This window comes from Zingiber officinale, chromosome 10A, assembly GCF_018446385.1.
Source record: "Zingiber officinale cultivar Zhangliang chromosome 10A, Zo_v1.1, whole genome shotgun sequence".
Lineage (NCBI taxonomy): Eukaryota > Viridiplantae > Streptophyta > Magnoliopsida > Zingiberales > Zingiberaceae > Zingiber > Zingiber officinale.
Window position 1 is genome coordinate 26349685 of NC_056004.1, and position 11820 is coordinate 26361504.

Here is an 11820-nt window from a genome sequence, read left to right on the forward strand (position 1 = left end):
CTTGGAGTCCCTAAACCTTTAGGAACCCAAATTTAGAAGTTTTGAGGTTCAAATGTTCAAAAATTAAAACAAACCTCAACCTAAACTTCAATTTAGTCTTCCTTAACCAATCCATCCTTGTTTTCAACATGAGAACACCCTTTTTATGTATACAAATGTATTTTGAGGGGTTTGGAATGGTTACATTGACTAAACAAGGTTCAAAATGCTGAAATCAGGCTTTCTCAGCCAAAATCAGCATCCTGGATCGATTGGAGTTGGGTTCCAATCGATTGAACCTATCTGAATCGATCCACTGATCGATTCAGGATGTGTAGATCGATCAGCTGATCGATCCAGCGAGCTTCTGCTCGTGAGAATTGCCTTCTGAATTGATCCGCTGATCGATTCAGGCACTCCAATCGATCCATGGATCGATCGGAGCTCTGATAGTTATTGAATTTCAAATTCAGCCAACTTCAGAAACCCCTAGAAAATTCTACAAAAATTCAAAAATCATGAAATTTCGTGTAGACATTATTTAGGGCATACTTTATCATGGAAAAATAGTTTTCTATGAAAATACATCATATTTTCAAAGATTGACACAAGCTTGAAAACTTGCTAAAATTTTAGCGTTTTTTTCAAGTTTGTGTCTAACTATTCAATGGTGATTACTAGCAAAAGATAGCCTTCACCAAGGTTTTCCAAAAATATTTTAAAATAATTTTCAAAACCAATATCCCATCACATTCCTTGGGCTTAATGCACATAACTTGTACATTAGCTTTCCCAATGATGGGAAAACACATAACTATGTGTTTTGATGAACTTAAAACTCAAAGAAATGCACTAAATCAACATGTTGAGTTTTGTTCATCATCCTAACATCTCACTTGTATCTATTGTGTACAAAACACATACAAGTCATCTTATAGGTCTTTGTGAGATGTAAAGTTTGGTTTTGCCCTAATCTAGGGATCATGCATATTTATCTAGGCATTTTGTAGATATTGGACATCCACCTAGGATGTCACTTGTTGATACACTTCATAAATGCCATTTGTCCTTAATTTTAAGGAATTAAAAATAATGCATGATAATGTTATGGCATACATCAAAATGAAATAGTTTTCAAAAGAAAGATTCCTATAACTACATGATGTATGTATGTCATGACATGATATTTTTGTGTTTTCATAATAAGGCATGAGTGCAAAATACAAAACTAAATATGATGTCATTGCATATAGTGAGCAAACAATCATGGCAATGTTTAGCATAAATAAAATAAAATATACCTAGATTACCTATCTAAGTATTCTTAACCACTTAGCTAACTCAAAATTTACCACTTGTTTTAACTTAAAACGTTAAGCCTAGATTGCCCTAAATGCTTCAAAGAAATGCCAAAACCTAAATTGACATTTCTATTTCTCTTGATTTGTTTATGCCACTTAAAAATTTAGCATATCCTCAAATGTTGGCATATTCCATCTTTCCTCAAGAGTAATCACATAAATCAAGGCCCGGATTGCCTTAAATTTCTAAGAGAATACCAAAATCCCAACTTGGTATTTCTCTAGGTTTTCCCAATTTATGCCATTTTAAGATAAAATCAATTTTTCCACCATTAGGCACATTTTACTCTTTCAAGGAGTAAATAATAATTCCATTTCTTTTTCAAAGGTTAACAAAAACCTTGAAAATGTTCCTTGAGTGTCAATTTCCTCAAAGTTGGGTTAACTACCCTTCTAATTGGAGTTGACACTCTCTAACCCATCTATGGGGTAGAGAAGATGCTCCTAGGAACCCAACACCTATTGGTGCTCCTTGGATGCTCTAGGTACTCACTAGGGATAACTTCCCTAGATACCCTCCTAGTGACCTTGTTGGGCTTCTTAGAAGCCTTGGTCACATTTTCTAGGTCAACTCTAGGGATAGCCTCCTTTGTGACCTTGTTAGTGACTTTCTTAGACTTCTTAGAGGTCTTAGTCACTTTGGTTGCAAAGATACTTCTAGGGATATCTTCCCTTGTATCCTTGACTTGACCTCTAGACTTAGAGTTTGTTCCATAACTATATGGAACCCTATGATAACTAGGCACATCCTTTTTAGCTTTGGGTTTGTATCCCAGACCTTTATGGCCATTGGATGGCTTTTGTACCCCTAAACCTAGGTTATGCTCATTTTGCCGTAATAGGATATTTTCCAATCTTTTTAGGGTCTTTTCTAATTTATCAAGTCTTGACCTCAAGACTTGATTTTCCCTCACTAAGTCCTTAGTATTTGATTTTTCATTTGATCCATGAGCATTTTTATTCATGGCTTGTATCTATTATCCTTAGTGTTCTTGCCCAAATGTCTATCTACCTTCCTAACCTTAGGTTGGGTAGTCTTGGCATGTAGGGCCACATGCTTTTCCTTAATGCCCTCATGCTTTCTATTCTTATGGTAAATTGCATTAAAATGATAAAAATTAGAACTATCATGCTTTTTACCATAACGTAAAGGGGTAGGCTCAATAAATGTTACCTTCTTCTTTACCTTGGAGGCTCCCCCTTGACTAGTGCCTCCTTGAGCCTTGACCATCTTCTTCCCCTTGGGGCATTGACTTCGGTAATGCCCTTTTTGTTGACACAAGAAGCACACAATGTGCTCCTTACTCTTCTTTGTCCCGGGGGTGGTCTCCTTGGGCTTCTCCTTGCCATTTTGTGTCACTTGACCCTTCTTCTTGGCCAAGTTGGGACACTTGCTCTTGTAGTGCCCACTTTCCCTACACTCAAAACATATTATATGATTTTTATTTTTAATTGAAACATTTATACCTTTTTGTGTAGGGGTTGCACTTGCTCCTCCTTTTGATATTTCTTGAATTTTGGAGGTGGCACCATCCTCTTCTTCTTCACTTGACCCGGATGTGGAGGCCTCTTCTTGCTCCGGGTTCATTGATCTACACTCCCCCTCGATCCTAGAGGTGGAGGCTTCATCATCTTGTACATGGAACAAGGAGTATGCTCCCTCCTTGTTCTCTTCATTGCACTCCCTTGAAGATGAAGCTTCTTCTTGGACTTCTTCTTCGGAGGTTGAGCATATCTCAACATTGGAGTCCTCCTCTTGGTCTTGCTCCAAAGAGTCACCCTATCTGGATTCTTCTTGCTCTTGTACAGTGGAGGGGATCTCTTCATGAAGCTTGGCCAATTTACTCCATAATTCCTTTGCATCTTCAAATTCTCCAATTTTGCAAAGGATGGTGCTTGGCAAAAAATTGACCAAAAGCTTGGTCACTTTGTCATTTGCCTCGCACATTTGGACTTGCTCTTGACTCCACTTGCTTCTCTTGAGAACTTTGCCCTTTGAGTTTGTTGGAGTCTTGAAGCCTTCCATAAGAGCAAACCATTGCTCTATCTCCATCATAAGAAAATTTTCGATTCTTGATTTCCAAGAATCGAAGCTCGTGGAAGTGTATGGTGGAGCCACCCTCGTGTCGAATCCGAGCCCATCTCGGAATTCCATTGTAGAAGTTGAGCTTTTGAATTTCTTTGACTTTGACAATTTTGCTTCAACTTCTTCACCCTCTAGCTCTTCTTGTTATGCTTGACCCTTCCGGCGATGATTCGGGTGAAGAGCGGCCTCGCTCTGATACCACTTGTTAGGACCGAAAAGAAGCTAGAGGGGGGGGGGGGTGAATAGCTCGTCGTGTGCTTCGTGGTTGACGTTGCTTGTTTCTTCGAAGATGTGCAGCGGAAAATACAGAAACAAAACATACAACGCTAACACGGTTGGTTTACTTGGTATCCACCTCACAAGAGGTGACTAGTCCAAGGATCCACACATACACACACACCCTCCACTAATAAAACTCTCCTTTATGGTAACTACCAAGGGCGGAGAAGCCCTACAAGACTCAATACAAGAAGAAAGGGAAAGGTAATGAAATACAACCTTACAAGCTTACAATGAGTGCAAAAACCCTAACCCTAGTTTCTTCTTCTTCTCTTGATCCGCCTCTTGACTTGGAAGAACCTCCAAGAACCTTCAAGAACTAGCGATCTCGAGCTTGAGAAAAACTGTGGAGGAGCTGGTGAAGATCTGAAATGAATTGGTGAAGAAGTGCCGAAGACAACGCTCGCCTGCGGCTCAAATACGACGCAACGGTCGGATCCCAATCGATTCGATTATTCCCAATCGATCGGGGAGGCTTTGGATCGATCCACGGATCGATCCAGAGCGCCTCTGTGCTCTGGAAAAATGCCTGGATCGATCCACGGATCGATCCAGCGCTTATTGCGCGAAGCAGCAGCGTCCCAATCGATCCACTGATCGATTAGGACCTCTGGATCGATCCACTGATCGATCCAGAGACTTTCTGTTCGCTGGGAAAGGCCTGGATCGATCCACTGATCGATCCAGCTCTTAGTTTTTGCCCAAAACCAAGTCCCAAGCCTCTCAAACCAACATCCGGTCAACCTTGACCTGTTGGTACATCATGCCTAGCATCTGGTCACTCCCTTGACCTGCCAGGACTCCCCACCAAGTGTCCGGTCAATCCCTTTGACCCACTTGGACTTTTCTCTTCGTGTCAAGTATCCGGTCACTCCGGTCACTCCCTTGACCTAGTTGAACTTCCACCAGATGTCTGGTCAACCTTGACCCATCTGAATTTCCTCGTGCCAAGTATCCAGTCAATCCTTTGACCTACTTGGACTTCCCAACACCAGATGTCCGATCATCCTTGATCCATCTGGATTTTCCCTTGCCTGGCTTCACTCACCAGGACTTTCACCTAGCTTCACTCACTAGGGTTTTCCATCTGCCTAGCTTCACTCACTAGGACTTCCACCTTGCTTCACTCACCAGGATTTTCCATCTGCCTAGCTTCCAGTTCGGACTTCCCAGTCAGGTATCCGATCATCCTTGATCTACTTGACTCTTCTTCATCCACACTAATCAGTCCCTGATCAGAATCTCCCCACATGAACAACTGCACTTGCATTGTCCATATGTCTACATGTATTGTCAAACATCGAAACTATGACCAAGACTCAAGCTTGGTCAACTTAGTCAACCTTGACCTAAGGGATATTGCACCAACAATGCTAAGATTAACTTGTCTATATGTGAGCATTGTCTTGTGGGAAAGACGACTAGAAAACCATTTGGTAAGGCTATTAGGGTTAAATCACCATTGCAATTAATTCATTCGGATATTTGTGGTCCAATGAATATGAAGGCTAGAAATGAGAGTTCTTATTTCATTACATTTATCGATGACTTCACACGTTTTGGTCATGTGTATTTGATTTCTCACAAATCTGAAGAATTGGATTGCTTTATTCGTTACTTGAACGAAGTTGAGAATCAATTGGAACGTAAGGTTTAAACCTTGCGCACTGATCGTGAAGGAGAATATTTGTCTGATCGGTTCAAGACAATGTGTAATGAGAAAGGAATTATTAGACAACTAACTATCCCTGAAACTCCACAGCAAAATGGGGTTGCTGAAAGAAGAAATAGGACTCTTCTTGAAATGGTCAGGTCTATGATGACGCAGGCTAATTTGCCAATCTCCTATTGGGGAGATGCATTATTAGTTGCGACGTATATACTTAACAAAGTGCCTTCAAAGTCAGTTCCATCTACCCCACATGAATGTTGGACAGGCAGAAAGCCGGATTTGAGTAATCTGAGACCTTGGGAGTCAGCTGTCTACGTTTATGATAAGACTCATGAATATGAAAAATTAGGACCAAGTGGTAAGAAGTGTATCTTTATAAGGTACTCCGAGACTTCTAAGAGTTATGTTTTTATCGGTGAGCGACAAGATGGAACCATCTCTGAAATAGAGTCAAGAGATGCTACTTTTCTAGAAACTGAGTTCCCAACACGAGGTGAAGTTGATAAGACAATTCCTCTATATGAGATAGAGGAGGAGGATAATGTTGCTTTATCAATAGATCAGGAGATGTCTGAATCTAGTCAATCGAGTGGGAGTAATTTGCCACTGAATGAGTCAGTTTCTCAACAGTCTAACCTTCGAAGAAGTAGTTGTCAGATTATTCCTCGGAGAAGGTTTGATATTGAGAATGAGGCATTGATGGTTCTCCCAGTTGGTGATGAGGAACCTTGAACAGTTGAGGAAGCTTTGAGAAGCTCAGTTAGAAAAGAATGGAAAATTACAATGGATGAAGAAATGGAGTCAATGAGAAAAAATCAAGTTTGGGATTTAGTCAAACTTCCTCCAGGCCGAAGGGCTATTGGGAATAAGTGGATTCTCAAAGTAAAGAGGAAAGTAGATGAATCGATTAATCGATACAAAGCTCGATTAGTTGCAAAAGGATATACCCCAAATGGAGGATATTGACTTTGAAGAGACATTCTCCCCAGTTGTGAAGTTTGTGTCAATACGTGTCATCCTAGCTATAGTAGCACAATATGACATGGAATTACATCAGATGGATGTAAAAACGGCTTCCCTTAATGGTAATATTGACGAAGAAATCTATGTGGTACAACCAGAAGGTTATGTTACTGAAGGCCAAGAGAAAAAAGTATGTAGACTTCGGAAGTCTATATATGAGCTAAAGCAAGCGTCAAGACAATGGAACATAAGATTTAATGAAGTAATATTATCTTATGGTTTCGAAATGGTCAATGAGGATCATTGTGTTTACCTAAGAAAGGAAAAAAGGAAAGTTTGTCATTTTATCATTATGTGTTGATGATATGTTAATAGCTGGAAGTGACATAAAGTGTGTGATAGAAGTCAAAAGTTGGCTTTTATCATAATTTGACATAATAGATATGGGAGAAGCAGAGTACATCTTAGGAGTGAAGATCGTTAGAGACCGATCAAAGAGGCTTTTGGGTTTGTCTCAAGAAGCTTATATCACTAAGATGCTGCAATACTTCAATATGTCAGATTGCAACGTTGAACAGACCCCTATAGCGAAAGGTATTATCTTGAGCAAAAGTATGTATCCCAAGACTCCTGAGGAAATAGCCGAAATGAAGAAGAAATCATATGCCAGTGTCATTGGTAGTTTGATGTACACTATGTTGTGTACCCGTCCCGATATAAGCTATGTTGTTGGATTAGTTAGTCGTTTCCAGTCAAACCCAGGATCGAGACACTGGAAAGCGGTGAAAAGGATATTCAGATATCTTAAAGGAATAGCTGATTATTGCCTTTGGTTCCAAGGATCATATATGAGCCTAAGTGGCTACTCAGATGCAGATTAGGCAGGGGACCTTGATGACAGAAAATCCACATCCGGCTATGTCTTCTTGTTGAATGGTGGCGCCATCTCATGGAACAGCAAGAAGCAGGCTTGTGTAGCCTTGTCGACAATGGAAGCTGAGTATGTGGCTTGTGTAGTGGTTGTACAAGAGGCTGTCTGACTAAGAAGGTTCCTGAAGCATCTGAAGATTACTGAGGATAGTGGGAGTCCTGTTACTGTGTACCGTGACAGTCAAACTGCGATAGCTTTTTCCAAGGATTCCAAATATCACAGCAAAGGCAAGCATATGAAAATTAAGTATAATTTTGTAAGAGATATTGTTGACAAGAAAAAGATAATTCTTGAGTACATCCCTACACGGAATATGTTTGCTGATCATTTTATTAAGTCATTGACTAAAGAGTCATTTCATGGACATGTGAAGTCTTTGGGACTTCGAAAAATGTAACTAATTGTAAAGACATTTTGATAAATGAAAAATGTCATGATCTATTCAATGTGTATGTCTTTATTACATTTCAATAAAAGTCTCGATAAGCATGTTGACAGATTGAGATTGGTCCACTCACATGGACAATCATCTCTATTTGTTAAGTACGAATAGAGGTAAGACCGTTGCTTATGGGACAACTTATGTAACTGTGAATAGAGACATACCCATAAGTTAAGATTGCCTTGATATTTGTGTCAAGATGAGATCATTTGTGTAATAATTGAAATAAATACACCCACCATTTACTGAATCTGCTTGAAGCCAGATTAGAATTCATATGTTGAATTCAGGATTAGACATTGGGAATGTCTAGATCGAAATCTATACGATGTTAAATTTGGGAAAAACATGCGCTCTTTTTAGTAAAGAGAATAATATCGTAGCATGTGATTCATACCACATGTGCTATGACGATAAGAAGGGTAGTAGGAGAATGGATCCCTACTTCTCTACTATGTGAGACCCTTGAGATTATAAGTTAATCTCAATCTTATCCTAAGTGACTATTTAGCTGTCTATTTGAAATTTTGATCAGTGTCTACTACTTTAGCATGTTTCCTATTGGCTATGGATGATTCGGTCTATGGAGCATAACTAGGAAAGCGACTGATTAGAATGAATAAATTCTAGCTAAAAAGGAAGATTAAGATTGATTTATATCTGTGATATTTATTCACTGGTACCGGTTACATTTTTAGTTCAGTACATAAAATGTAATTGTGAATAATTTGTTTGATTAGAGATATTGAACATGCTCTTGACATATGGTCAATATGAGGGATTAGAGATGTTCATAATGATGTAAATGATTTAATCTGGGGTAAAGGCAAGTCATTTATATCCCTGATTCGTTCTATGGACATATGTCTCTGATTCATTCTATGGAGCAGCTAAGCAAGGTGTGACAATCTTCTTAGTAATTGAATGCTCACTGTACTTGCTATCGCACGAACCATTTTCCCTTATGTATGGAATGGATGTTCTTATTTGGTATTTGTGACTTAATTTTGCTCTGGTCTTCGTGACTTGATCCTCATAAAGTCTTCGTGACTTATTTGATCTTTGTGACTAAATTTTGCTCTGGTCTTCGTGACTTATTTGGTCTTTGTGACTAAATTTGGCTCTGGTCTTCGTGACATAATCACCTTATAGTCTATGTGACTGACATGGTCTATGTGACCATATGGATTGACTTGGACGAGTGGGAGATGTTAAACGTTGCATCAGTTGCAACGTCGGGAAGATGAAGGGGTGCACATTCACTTCATCTTCCTCCATTGAAAGCAGCCATCAAGGCATCGGTTGGTTACCGATGTCTTGCTTGCTATATATGATGGCGTCCAAGGCAATCTGATCAGAGGAGCGCAGCGAAAGTGATCAGAGAGCTTTGCGAGATGATAGTGAGCAGAGGAGAACACTCAGTGATTGGGATTTGACTCGTGAACTTTGGAGCACTTTCCGATTTCCCCATGATTGTGCTTCCGATAGCAGCTGCTCACTTTGACCGTCGGTGTCTTCAGTTACGATTTCGGGAGATCATTGTGAGTTATTATACTTACTATATTATTTTATTTTTTTTAATTTCGATTTTCATGCTGTCAAAAAAAATTACCAACATAGAAATTAATGGAAACCAAAACGGAGAAGGAAGCAAAATTGCTATTCAAATGAGTACCACGCAGATCATGGAAGAAATCGACCAATTTGGGTAGAAGTGGACTTAGCTGCGAATAAGCCAACTTATGGTTCATGGATGCTTGTGCCTTGTGCAGATAAAGAAAGATATGCTTTCCCATTCCGATGGGTCCCGGAAATATAAAAACACCACAGGATCAAATTTCCCAAGGATAAAGATTGCAAATTTTGGAAGTGGACCGCTACGAGAATCCTGAAATAGCGAGAGCTAGCGCAGCAACGGATAAGCTCGCAACAAATGTGGCAGTGGCCTCGCATGTGGGAGAGAGACAAAACAAAGATTAGACTTCAAGGAATGATAAGCAGACAGGAATAGAGCCGCCGACAATGAATCAAACGTTGCTATAAATCAATCGAACGAACAAGTTTGACGTAATTTAAATAATTAATTAAACTAAATAAATAATTTTAAACATATATGTGTTTAATTTATTAATATTAGTAAAAATATTCTTAAAATATATTTATCAATAAAACTTTTATAATATATTAAATAAATAAATAAATCTTCAAAATTAATAAATAAATTTATATCATCAAACTCACTAATAAATCAAACAAATTTAAAATATAAAAATTTTAAATAATCAAACAATCTTAAATTATTAAATCGTTAACACTTATATAAATCAAGTTCAAACTCATACAAAAGAAATTAAGCCAAACTAAGTCAATCATTTCAATGATGACTTGATTCATTTTAGATTCAATTTGGCTTAGTTCAGATACCTTATAAAATAAGTTTGAGCACTACAAAATTTGGTTTGGCTTGACTTGTTTATAACCTTATATTCATGAGCAAATTTGGTATTTAATTTGATAAGAATTTATTTATGTTCGTTCAGTACACATAAAAATAGTCAATTAAATGAAAAACTTGAATAACTCATTAAATTAAATAAATAAGTTTGAATACATACGTGTTTAATTTATTATTATTTATAAATATAAATTGTAAACTATTTACTAATAAAATTCATGAATAATATTAGTAAATAAAATTTGTGAACTATGTTTATTAATAAATATTTTTATCAATATAATAAATTAATTAATTAATTAAAATAAATAAATAAATTTATATTATCAAACTTAATAACTAATCAAATAAGTCAATCATAAAATTTTCAAACAATCAAATAAATTTGAATTTAAAGTTCAAATAACTATTTCTCTTCTTCTCCGCAGCGACGACCGAGGTCCCATTCTCCATTCTTGATCCATGAGCTAGCGTTCTTCACCGGCGGTGATCCCTGAGCTCCGGCATTCAATTCTCGAGGATGCAGAGAGCGGCAGAGGGTGTTCCCCAGTCCGCGATTTGATTTCTGATTCCCGTCCGCGATTCAGGCAGAGGGGATTCCCCAGATCTGTGATCTCCATCAACATCGAAGTTCAAGAGGCATTCCCAGAAGCTTTGATTGTAATCCAAATTCCACTACATCTGCAGCATTCAAGTTGATCTGATCAATCGGTTGAGTGAAGAAAATTCTAGATTCAGCTCTATTTCTTCATACGTTGAGGACTCCACTCTGTTGTGAGCCCGAAGGGCGTTCCCAGAGGCTGTGAACATTCGGATGGATTAGTTGGAAGTTCGAGATTCAAGGCCAACTGCCTGAAGGGCGTTCTCAGAGGCAATTTTGTAGTGACAGCAGGGAGGAGAAGCTTGCGGCAAGGATCTGTGATTGTTGAACGTTTCTTTGTTTATTTTTCTTGCAATTTATTTTGAATTGTTCATTACCTTGCTCAGATCTGAAAATCTGATTTCTTTTCCTTGTTATTCCTTCTTTATTTCAATTTTCTGAAAAATCCATTCCTGATGTTCTTACTTGCAATTCTGAATTTGTTGAACTTCTGCAATCTGAATATTGTTAAGCTAATCAATTAGTTTGCAATTCAGTTTTTGTTTTGAATTATAAGTTCTGATTTACACTAGTTTGTTTAGTTTTGGTTATTTAGTTAGCTAATCTTTGTTCTCTGCATTAGATCTGTTGTTGTTGTGATTAAGTGTAATTTGTGAATGCTTAACTGGAGGAATTGATTGTTTACCTCTATTCAATATTTTTGTGAGTTAGCTTTAGAGTTTAATTGTTGGATTAGATTGGAATTGAGGATTGGATGTAATTCGGTTTCTACAAGGGTGTTTGAGTTTTTGAGTTTACTTGATATTGAGATTGATAATTGAATTATGTGATTTAATGATACATTAAAATCTGAATTTAATTGTTGATAATTTGAATGAAATGAAGTGGATCATGTTTAGATAAGATTTCCCTTTCTTTGATTCCATATAAAGTTCTTCTAGTGCATTTTTGGGAATTAGATGTATTCAAGTTGAGATTAGATTTTGATTGGAACCAATTCTAGAATTCACACACATCTATTAGCTATCCTTCGAAAAAAATACGACTTGGG